This window comes from Haemaphysalis longicornis, unplaced genomic scaffold (genome assembly GCF_048455015.1).
Source record: "Haemaphysalis longicornis isolate Haplotype H1 unplaced genomic scaffold, Haemaphysalis longicornis Haplotype H1 scaffold_12, whole genome shotgun sequence".
Classification (NCBI taxonomy): domain Eukaryota; kingdom Metazoa; phylum Arthropoda; class Arachnida; order Ixodida; family Ixodidae; genus Haemaphysalis; species Haemaphysalis longicornis.
The window spans coordinates 46,048,949-46,061,314 of NW_027526225.1; the positions used below are offsets into that span (position 1 = coordinate 46,048,949).

The window sequence follows — 12,366 nt, forward strand, 5'->3', positions numbered from 1 at the left end:
CGTCGGGCGGGCGGCGTTGGACGGCGGTATGGCTCAGCCTCTTGACGACGGGTTGGAGCAGGGCGGGGTTGACGAACAGCCGAGGAGTAGGTCATGGCTTGTGGTTCGCGGGGTGCTTCCGACGGCGTAGAAGTTCCCAGTGCGTTTTGGACTTCATCTCGAATTACGTCGGTCAGGGAAGCCACTTGAGGTTGCGGCGTCGTTGGAAAAAGCTTCCGAAGCTCCTCCCTGACCACTGCTCGGATGGTCTCTCGCAATGTATCGGAGCTTCCATTTGCAGCACCGATGGTCTCCGAGAACAGCGCGTTGACAGGGCGGTCGTACTGCCTGGTTCGAATTTCTAGCGTCTTCTCCATCGCGGCCGCCTCAGACGCGAATTCGGCCACTGTCTTCGGAGGGTTACGGACTAGACAAGCAAAAAGCACTTGCTTCACTCCTCGCATTAGAAACCTGAGCTTCTTTTCCTCGGTCATTTCAGGGTCCGCACGACGAAAAAGTCGCTTCATCTCCTCAACGAAAATCACGACTCCTTCGTTGGGGTGCTGCGTTCGAGTTTCAAGCAAAAGCGCAGCTCGCTCTTTTCTCACCACGGTAGTGAAGGTCTTAAGGAACTCCCTCTTGAATTGAGTCCAGTCGGTCAAAGAGCTCTCATGGTTCTCGAACCAAGTTCGAGCAGCATCTTCTAAGTAAAAGAAGACATGCCGGAACGTTTCTTCATCGTCCCACCTGTTGAAGATGCGGACGCGCTCCAACTTCTCCAACCATTCTTCGGGGTCTTCAGCGGGGGCTCCCCGGAACGATGGCGGTTCTCGGGGCTGCTGCAGGATGATTGGCGACGTTGTTTCTTGCACCATGGTGTTGGTTGCAGCGTTCCTTCTCTTGGGCCCTTCTGGCAGAAGACCGAACTCGGGCGGTAAATCTTGCAGGCGGGGGCTGGCTCTTGTTGGACTGGCTTGGCGGCTTTTCGAGGTTGTAGTGGGCATGAAGGGTGCGTACCCCGCACCTCCACCAGATGTCACGAAGACAAGGACGATGCATGGTGTTGAATGAGAAACACGTTTATTGGAGCGAACTTGTGCTCCCCTAACAACTCAAAAGAATACAGAGGCGGCGAAGCAGCGGTCAACAAAGTGACTTGCACAGGCGAGTGACGTCGAATCGAATGCCCCGGCGTCCGCACTGCAGGCTTTTTATCTTTTGGCGCGCGTGGTTCTCGAAACGTCGATTCGCATCGAGAACATAGTAGATCCAAGAACATTATTCTGGGCTGTTCACGTTAGATCGGAATGCTCTCCCTATCACAACAGATAACACATGCGGCACAGAAAGAAAGAATGGAACACGCGCTTCCCTTGGCGCAGAGATAACACAGACCGGCGCAGCCGGGCGGTAAAAGCAAACACAAATAAACAAACCCAATGTATGGTTCGCGGCAATATATACATATATACACATATACATATACAGAAAGATAGGTCGGCAGTCTACAATGCCAAATGAGGCATAGGGGTGTGGTTAGGCTCTTTTCTTTTTCACTACGGTTAATTAGGTAAACATTTTTTTTAAATGTACAGAAGAAAGAAAGAAAAACACGCGCCCAGAGTGGGGACCGAACCCACGCCTTTCGATTACATGTCGAATGCCTTACCAATTCGGCTATCTGGGCGACTGTGTTCTTCACTTTCTGGGCTATTTATATTTTACTAGAAGTGTATCTGACGCTTGAGGGTGGTAGCCAGCGCCACTCTGAGGGTGGAGCCAGCGCCACCCTCAAGCGTCAGATACACTTCTAGTAAAATATAAATTGCCCAGAAAGTGAAGGAGAACACAGTCGCCCAGATAGCCGAATTGGTAAGGCATTCGACATGTAATCGAAAGGCGTGGGCTCGGTCCCCACTCTGGGCGCGTGTTTTTCTTTCTTTCTTTCTTTCTTCTGTACATTTAAAAAAAATGTTTACCTAATTAACCGTAGTGAAAAAGAAAAGAGCCTAACCACGCCCCTATGCCTCATTTGGCATTGTAGACTGCCGACCTATCTTTCTGTATTTCCTCAACGAGCCCCTCATTTCCTTACTATATATATATATATATATATATATATATATATATATATATATATATATATATATATATATATATATATATATAATAACAGTTGGGAAAACCTCGGAAAGCAAAGGGGGGAATGTGGTAGGTCATAGAAATAGATGAAGAATTTTTTGAGTCAGAAAGAAAGTGTGAAAAAATCCCCGCCGGGTGGGATCCGAACCCACGGCCTCCGGAATGCCGGTCTGGTGCGATAACCACTACGCTACCGGCGGGGCTGTTTCCCCACCACTTTCTCGGGTATTTATGTTAAGGTATTTTTTGTTTCCTGCACTTGGGGGTGGTAGCCAGCGCCACTCGGACTACTCGGGGTGAAGGGAACCTTCTTTTTAACCCCCGGGCCGTGACTCACCATTTTCTTTTTGAGTAAAAAAATTCTTCATCTGTTTCTATGACCTACCGCATTCCCTACCGCAGCACAGTTTGACATATTGACATATGTCAAACTTTGCTGGGTGGGCACAGGCACACGCACTGTCACGATGAGCGGAGGAAGAGAGCGGGAGAGAAAACCAAGCAGTGGCACACTTCGCCTTGCTCACCCAGCTCTGAAGACGACGCGCATAGAGCGGCGCTCGTGCTGTCATGCATGCCTACTATCAATAATCACCTCATCTGCCACGGTTCGTCTTTGTTCGTCCTGACGCCGTGTAAAAATACCTGCACACGCAAAGGCGGGAATGTGGTGGAGGTGCATTATTAAGGGTGTACGTGCCCTTAAAGGAGCCATGAAGACAAAATACAAGTTGGGTTTATTAGAAAGACTGCTTAGTCCCGATAACAATGGTACCAATGTCATCGCAATCTTCGAACAAATGACAGAGATATTAAAGAAAACGTGTGAAGCAGTCGCGACCCCCTAGCCAATTTCCCGCAACTAGTCTATGACGTCGCGGAACCTTGTTTGTGCGATTGGCGGCCGCCTAACTGACCTGTCGCGACGACACATGACTGGACGTCTGTAAAGGGGCCTCTAGTTCCATTTGACCGCATCACTTGAATGCTAACGTGCAGTTAACGCACTGAAAATGATGTTTTATTGTTGGCCCGTATGACGTCATTCTTGCTCATAACACGTCGCTCTGGCGCAAAATTTGAAAGTTTTTAAATACTCCTTGCTTTTTTTTTCGTTAAAAAAACATCTTTTGTGACTGTAATGGAGCTGAGTGAGATACTGAATCCTAGTTCTTTCAAATTAAACGAAGTTGGATTTTCTCTTTATGCTCCTTTAATGCCCATGCCGCCAGTCCGCGCGTGCCTGCATGCTCGGGTAGATGGTTAGCGTTGTAATCAAATAACTATATGGAGCGCCTTTAGAGCAGTAGGCGGAAACGGACTAAAATGGTCAGCGGCTGAACTTTGCTACTCGCTGTATTTCTCTCAGCGTATAGCACGACTGTAAAATCATTGAAATGTTTCTACAATAAAAGTTACTGTACTACTACAGGCATATTCCTTCCTGTATCTCTTTTGGGGGTGCATGTGTGTTCCGCAAAGTGACATTTCCTGCTATATCAATTTGCCCCGAAAATTGTTTTAACATAGGAGCTGTTTATGGACCCGCTGTGTCCTATTTCGCCGTCGCTCGCTGTCCCGCTCGCAGCTGGCATCCAGATGGCCAAAAGCGGCTCCCACAACAGAAAAATTCATAAAACGATATCCTAGGGCCTTTATATTTTGATATAAAACGGCTTATACTACCGTTGGAAAAATGCTTTCTCAGCAAAGCATTTGCATTCACAGGTGAAGCCGACCTGAAGAAGATCGGTGCTAACTGGGTTTTTCTAAGCTGGCTTTCCTGCATTGCGTGTTGCGCAGTGAAGCATAGACATCTGCGGACTGGGCATAATTACACAAAACGGCTCTACGCTTGTCTTATCTGAAATTTCCGATACAAATTATATGAAAATTAGCCGCTAAGAGCTCCTTGCTCGACAGCAGCACCAACGAAGAGCTGGTGCATTTTTTTTTGTTCTGCGTTTTAATTTCTCTTGCTTCTAAAGTATCCCTCGTGCCTTGTCGTGGCTTCTGTGCACTAACTACCATCGTTTTCTTAAAATGTCGGTGTGCAGTCAAGAGACGGGTCAGTGAATACACAAGTGGCCGCAAATTAGTTGTGTTGAATCTATGATGGCCAGTCGCTATATTAACCCAACAATGCAAATATTCCCCATTTCTTTTGGTAGGCAGTGCGTGTGTTCAGTTGTATTGAGCCTCGCTCTTTGGACAACTCTTTGGGTTGTGTCTTTAAAGCGAAAGCTTTCTTTGTGGGACCGATAACGTCCTGTCAAAAGACTGATGCACTTCCCTAGCCGTTGGTCGACCGGAAAGCTCTGACAGGATCTCTGACCACACGGCGCATGCGTGGAACCGGGCCTCCATGGTGTCAGAACGGTTACTTGAAAGCTGATAAGAAAGTCGATAGTCGATAAGAAAGTCGATAAGATATTACACGCATCGCCCATGAAGAAGGAGTTCAATAGTACACCTTCACTCACTGTAACCGCGTATCGGTATGCATCTAGATCGCTCATAGGTGCGTTTACTTATTGCGCGAGAAATCACCGCACGGGTTCGTTCTTCGTTTGCGCTTTGGATCTGCGAAGGTGGGACGCACGTTTAGCAAAGGTCTTGACGCACTTTTGACGCAGTTTCGATGCGAAAGAATCCCGGGCCTTCTCCACTAACGTGAAACCTGGGGAGGAGCGAAGCATGCAGTGTGTAAGTGTATTCAAAGATTGCAAGTCTCTCTCTTGCAACACAGCGCATGCTGATTGGGTGCCGGGGAAGCGCCGGTGGGAGGAGCAATCGCGCGCTTGCTGAGGCGGTGGCGCCCCCTCTTGCGTACCCCGCACGGGGCACCTTGAGCAATCTTGGTGACGGTACTGGCGATACCGCGGACCCCGAGCCCCCAAACATAAGCTGGATCCAACCGTGGCGATGTGTTTATAGGTGGAGGGTTAGAAACCATGAACGGTGGCCGTCGGAGCCCAGGTCAAGCTCCGGCGGATGGGCTCCCTATCTGTTTACCAGGCAGGGAGCTCCGGGACCTCTCAGGCTATCAGGGTAAGGTTTGAGAAGAAAGAACCCCCGTCCCCTGCTTCTATACTATGATGTATGGCATTCTCTAAACCCCCCCCCAAACGTGATCGGTCCCTGAAAAGGGGCCGCACCGAAGTATCTTTTCCTTTATTGCCATCTTTGACATTTCCTGAACCGGATAATTTCTCTCGATTTCTTGTGATGGAATCGCTCAATCCAACCCACCCTCTAGCATCTCAGTCAGTCTTCTTGATCGCCAAGTATCTTGAAGCCATAGTAGGAAAATCATATAAGTGCAAAAAACAAAGGTCTGGTGAACTCCTCATCGAAACAAATGACAAGCAGCAGTCCACGAAGCTTCTAGCTCAGACTAGACTGGCTGATCTAGACATCAGGGTCACACCCCATCGGAGCCTCAACAGCTCCCAGGGTGTGATATCCGAAACAGATCTCCTGAACGAAACGGATGCGGATCTCCTTGCCGGCTTGAAGGATCAGGGCGTCACTGCCGTGAGACGCATCACTATCCGCAGAGACGACAAGGAGATTCCCACCAAGCACATTATCTTGACATTCGACCGCGCAGTTCTTCCACAACACATCAATGCAGGTTTCATCCGTTGCTCCATCCGTCCGTACATCCCGAATCCGCGGCGCTGTTTTAAGTGCCAGCGGTTCGGGCACGGTACAACCTCTTGCCGTGGCCGAACGACGTGTGCGAAATGCGCGGCGCACGATCATCCGACTGACAACTGTCCATCCGAAACCCTCACTTGTGTGAACTGCGGCGGTCCGCATGCAGCGTACTCCCGCAAGTGTGAAAAATTCCAAATGGAAAAAAAGATAATTAACATCAAGGTCACGGAGAACATCACCTTCCCAGAGGCACGAAAGAGGTTCGCCTCTTTTCCTCTGGGGAGGTACGCAGACGCGGCTCGCCGGGGGGCGGAGCGGCGTCTGGTTTCCACAGGGACCCAGTTCAGCGAGTCTGACCTGGTCCCGCCCCCGCCCCCCGCTGGGTTGCCTCACGCAGCCCAACCCGGCACCACGCCGCTTGCTGAGGCAGCAGCGGTTGTGGTGCAAACCACTTCTGTCGGGACCGGTGCCGCTCCCGCCTCTGTCTCCCCGTCCTCCAGTCCGTTGGAGGGTACCGAGGTGATGGACACCACGGGCCCCGCACCGGCTCCCACCGTCACCGCACCGCCCGTGCCACCTCTGGTGCCCCGGACGCCCTCGGCGGTGGCGGCTCAAACGAAGGGCTCCCGAGGGGGGGCCAAGTCCGGGGGGCCCGGTCCGTCGGGCACCCCTCGGACATCCGACGACGAGATGGATGTCGGGCCGTTCCTGCCTGCAACGCAGCGCAAGGAGCGGCCACCGACTTCCAAGCCTACAGACAGGCCTAAAAAGCCTAACCCCAGAGTAACAGCCCCGAAAGACGACACATGAACACATACACACACTCCATTCATTCTTAAACCTAAATAATGGGAACAGAAAACATCATTCAATGGAACTGCAGAGGCCTCCTTAAAAATCTTGATGATGTGTATGATATCTTGCATGCCAATCAGCCAAGTCTCATGTGTCTCCAAGAGACTCACCTCAATTCCAAACAGACAAATTTCTTAAATAGATACATGGTATTCAGAAAGGACAGGGTTGGCTGCACACACTCTTCAGGAGGTGTGGCAATTGTCGCCCGGAAATCCTTAGCCTGCCACCCTGTCACTCTGAACACTGTCCTCGAGGCTGTAGCAATTCGAACAATAATATTTAATAGGTTGGTAACGGTGTGCTCCATTTACATTCCTCCTGATCATGCACTTTCGAGCTCTGATTTCGAGGCGCTGGTCGACCAGCTGCCCGAACCATACATACTAACAGGCGACCTTAATGCGCACAACTCTCTTTGGGGCTCCTCCAGAACGGATGCCCGAGGTCGCCTGATAGAGAAATTTCTTACATCTTCAGGAGCATGCCTTTTCAACAAAAAACAGCCTACCTACCATAACTTAGGACATAATACGTACTCATATCTCGACTTGGCTATTGGTTCTGCAATTCTCTTTCCATGTCTTGAGTGGGGCGTGGGCACGGACCCATATGGTAGTGACCACTTCCCCACATCCCTAACATACAGAGGTAAAGGCCCATGCAGTCCATCTGCCCATAAAAGGTTTAATGAATCAAAAGCAAACTGGAGTACATTCACAGAAACATCTAAACTACACCACACAACCATAAAACACCTACACGTGGAGGAAGCAGCCCAACTCGTCACGGCGCACATAGTCGACGCCGCCGAAAAGTCCATGCCCCAGGCCTCCAGTGCGTCCCGCAACCCAAGGAGGCCCTGGTGGAACGAGGACTGCAGGCGGGCGCGAGAGGCCCAGAACAAGGCGTGGGGTGTCCTTCGCCGGTACCCCACGTCAGATAACCTCATTTCGTTTAAACGGGCAAAGGCTTTGGGGAAGCGAGTGCGTCGTGAGGCAAAAAGGGAGAGTTGGCGCGCCTTCCTCACTTCCATAAACTCATACACCGACACTCACAAAGTCTGGACACGAATACGAAAACTAAAAGGACAACAGACACACAGCCTGCCCCTGGTTAGTACAACAGGGGACACACTGGAAGACCAGGCTAACACACTCGCACAACACTTCCAACACGTGTCCAGCTCAGCACACTACACTAATACTTTCATGCAACACAAAACTAATGCAGAAAAGAAGCCCTTACGAGACAAGAACAAGTCGAATTCTGCTTACAACTCTGAATTCACACTTCATGAGCTGAAGGTTGCTCTTTCCACCTGTAAGCCCTCAGCTCCAGGGGCAGACAGCATTACATACACCATGATACAACACCTACACACAGACACTCTTGAGACACTCCTACACCTCTACAACAGAATATGGCTTTCGGGGCAGCTTCCAAGGTCTTGGAAGGAGGCTATAGTTGTGGCCTTTCTGAAGGAGGGGAAGGACCCTTCCTCTCCCGCAAGTTATCGTCCCATCGCCCTCACAAGCTGCCTGTGTAAGCTCCTCGAGAAGATGATAAACCGTAGGCTAGTGTACTTTCTGGAGTACAATGGTCTTCTCGAGGGCTGCCAGGCAGGCTTCAGGGTGGGGCGATCTACCAATGATCAACTTCTTGCACTGGAATCCTACATAAAAGATGCATTTGTCCATAACCAGTTCTGCCTTACTGTATTTTTCGATATTGAAAAAGCTTATGATACAGCCTGGCGCTACGGCATCCTCAGGGACCTTAAGTCATTTGGTGTCTCTGGCAACATGATGAACACTCTTTGTAGTTATTTGGCCGAACGAACCTTTCGAGTGAGGGTTGGTGGTGCACTCTCCACTGTATATTTGCAGGAAAATGGTGTGCCGCAAGGTGGAGTTCTAAGCTGCACCTTGTTTATAGTTAAGATGAACTCCCTCCGAAAGTCATTGCCGCCGACCATTTCCTGTTCCATCTATGTAGACGATGTGCAAATATCTTTTAAATCCTGTAACCTGTCAATATGCGAACGTCAAGTACAACTCGGTGTTAAGAAACTAGCTGGCTGGGCGGACCTTAACGGGTTTAAACTGAACCCGGCCAAGAGTACTTGTGTTGTATTTTCCCGCAAGCGCGGGATTAACGCCGACCCTGAGATTACGCTTAACCGTGCACCTATTCCTGTTAAACGGGAGCACAAATTTTTAGGTGTCATATTTGATAACAAGCTCACGTTCATACCTCACGTCAAAACACTTAAACATAAATGCCTCAAAACACTAAACATTCTCAAGGTCCTCTCCCACCAATCCTATGGTGCAGACAAAGAACTGCTTCTCCGGGTCTTCACCGCGTTAGTCGGGTCTCGATTAGACTACGGCAGTGTCGTGTATGGGTCGGCATCGAAAACAACGCTAAAAAGTCTTGATCCAGTACTGCACTTGGGTCTGCGCCTTGCGTCGGGTGCGTTCCGCACTAGCCCGGCCCAGAGTCTATATGTTGAATGTAATAAGTGGTGCCTTGAGTACCAACGGACGTATGTGGACTTTCTCTACGCTTTTAAAATTTCGTCTTTGAAGGACCATCCTTTTAAACGTGTTTTTAATGATACATCCACATCGCCACTGTTTGTAAATCGCCCGTCTGTTCCTTTGCCGTTCTCACTTAGAGTGAGACAGGAAGCTTCAAATTTCGACATCTCCTTTTTAGACATTCACACATCTTCTTTTACTGACGTCTTACCACCCTGGGAGCTTCAACCTGTGTGTTGTGACTTGTCCTTCGTGAAAATTGATAAAACCAGGGTACCACAAACTGCTATTTTGCAGCACTTCTTGTCCCTGCAGTTCAAGTATGAATGTGCAGAGTTTTACAGTGACGCATCAAAAACTGCCCTTACTGTGTCCTGTGCGGCGCACGGACCAGATTTTAGAGTCTCTAAGACCTTGAACTCGAAGACCAGCATTTTTACGGCAGAAGCTCATGGCGTTTTGCTTGTTTTAAATCACATAGTGCAACATGAAATACCCAAGTCTATCATTTTCACAGATTCACTGAGTGTTGTACATGCATTGTCATCCAACAAGTCTTCTAAAAACCATGTTCTTAATGTAGTCTATAAAACCATTATGTCCGCGTATGCATTAAATCTCGAGGTGATCATGTGTTGGGTTCCTGGCCACTCTGGGATTGCGGGAAATGAGACCGCTGATCAGATGGCCGCTGCTGCTGCACATACAAATACACCGGACATAGCAACAGTACCCTACACAGACCTCAAGCCACACATAAGACAACACCTGCGAAGAACATGGCAAACACACTGGGACGAACAGACAGACAACAAACTACATGTAATAAAGCCACACTTGGGACGGTACATATCTGACTCACACAACAGACACTCGGAAGTCGCCTTGGGTAGGCTACGGATAGGGCACACGCATGCAACTCACTCGTATCTGCTGACGGGATCTCCTAGACCCCAGTGCAGCAGGTGCGGAGAGGCCCTATCCGTAGTGCACATACTAATAACATGCAAGGCACTTCACACAACACGACGCAAACACTTCAGAGAACTCTACAGACAACATATTCCCCTACATCCATCGTTTTTCCTAGGTGATGATGCCATTGTTTCCGTGAAACGTGTGTTTGAGTATTTGTCCGACGTGAAGTTTTTAAACCTCATTTCCTATCACGCATCATGAAATCTGGCCCTTTACACCAGCCATCCTCACTGTCTTTTATTGATTTTACTTTTGTTCTTGCTTATTGATTTCAGTGTCTAAGTTCTCACCTCTCATATTTAACCACTGTTTTGGCGCTCTTTGCCCTAGTTGGCCTTGCGCCATTAACATCCAACCATCATCATCATCACCCCTCTTGCGTTGAACCGGAAGACTGGCCGTAACTTCTCTTCATGTCAGACGCCGCAGCAAGCTAAGACCTCTGTTAAGAAGTAGCGCGAGGCGTTGAAAACGAATAGCCCGGTGCGTTCTTTTAGTGCGCGTTACGTTCTAGCGCGAGGCGTTGTAAAACGAGTGCCCCGGTGTTTTAGTATTGTGACTACTTGAGAATAGGACGACATGAGACGCCGACAGCCCGAGGCCCTGAGTTGCTGAGTCCCTAAAATATTTCGCGCTTCTCGCTACTTTCTTTAGAAATGGATGGTAATTTTTTTTTTTCGGTTTTGGAGCCATGAATTGTCTATAATCGTTCCAAGAAGTGGGAATGAGCCCCTTTGTGTTGACCACTGCAGGGAGGGCTGGAGCTCCCACTTCCGTAGCTTCCGCGCCTATCTGCACATAGACTCGTCGGGGATGCGCAGGAGGGGACCGATGTCATCGTCGCCGACGTCTCGTCCATAAGCGAAGAAGAGCGTCGCATCGTGTAGGACGCGTGGTGGGAATATCGTGAAGGACGTGGCGCGCACAACCGCTTGCGGCCGCCATGTTTCGTCACGGCATCGCCGCCCCCGGAAGGCGCGCCAAATGGCTCCTCTCCATCTGGGATGCGACCACGCTGCTGACGGCCGGAATATGTGTGTCACAACCTTTAAAAAGAATTGCGGCACCGTTTCTTTTTCTCCCTTTTAGTTACGCGCGCGTGTGCAGAGTTCTTTGTTTGTTGTTTTTTTCGGCTGATGAACCGTAATAACGGAAGCGAATTAAGCTTCACCGCTTCCGTCCCTTCTGGGGCATGCGGGAACCGTTCGCTTTTAACGTGTATGCGTTTGTCGTCTCTCCGTTTTAGCCGTGCCCCGGCACGTATCGAGCGCATGAGCTGCTCTTCTACAAATCTACTCTGCTGTCCTGTGAGCACGTCGGTGGTAGTCCTATACGGGATTTATTTCTGCCGCCTTCCTTACGTTGGATGTTTTTTTTTTTTCTTTCGCTGGGCGACGCCATTTGGTTACGAAACGCATAAATAGCTGGTTAAAAGTGATTAGCATCGGCATATCATCAAGTTCGCACAGTGGCATAGCGCGTGTATTGCATCGAGGCACGAACGTGGTATGTCTAATACAGAAGGGTCTATCGATCTCCTGATATTACTCCGTCCCATTCAACAACGTCAATGTACCGAAGAACCCCTCACCCTCCCCTCTATTTTTTTTTAAAGCGAAGCTTTGTATTCCTCACTCAGGGGTACCGGAAGGGGGGTTCAGGGGGGCTCGAGCACCCTGTTCTGAAAAAGAAGGGGCTGAGCCCCCGCTGGTCATGGCACAACTTGGCAAATCATCGCTCTCAAACCAAAGAAACAAAGTGGCTGGAGTGGTCCAAAGATTTTGCCACAGCGTATGACCCGTCTACCAAGGCTAATCTTTGGTTAATTCCCAATTCGCCTTGTTTCTTTCCTTCTTGTAACTTTTTACTGACACATATAGAATTCGCCTTGTTTCTTTTCTTCTTGTAGGCTTTTTACTGACACATGTAGAGTTTTGCTGTTCGTGTAAGGTGAAGGAAGCTAGTGCAGTTCGGGAGTTACGCAGAGGGCACGATTGCGGTTTCCTAACCAAACAAATAATAACCTTAATTATTACATCACGTACGATATTGAAGTGGATAAAAGGTTGTTACTTAAAGTAAATGGTGATTCGAAGATTATGTTGGGAAAGCCAGGGCCGACCTCTGTGAAAAAAAAAAAAGAACGACTGTCCATGCCAGACACTAAAAAAATACGTACCCTGGTTTCTAAACATAACCACCA

At 49.2% G+C, this 12,366-nt stretch overlaps 2 non-coding genes across 2 annotated transcripts; both read right to left on the minus strand.

Annotated features, from left to right (window-relative positions):
• Nucleotides 1–1,594: 1,594 nt before the first annotated feature.
• On the minus strand, nt 1,595–1,666 carry Trnat-ugu (transfer RNA threonine (anticodon UGU)). Its single transcript has one exon. It is a non-coding gene; the product is annotated as a tRNA-Thr (tRNA).
• A 582-nt stretch (nt 1,667–2,248) lies between these two features.
• On the minus strand, nt 2,249–2,321 carry Trnaa-ggc (transfer RNA alanine (anticodon GGC)). The gene has a single exon. It is a non-coding gene; the product is annotated as a tRNA-Ala (tRNA).
• Nucleotides 2,322–12,366: the final 10,045 nt, after the last annotated feature.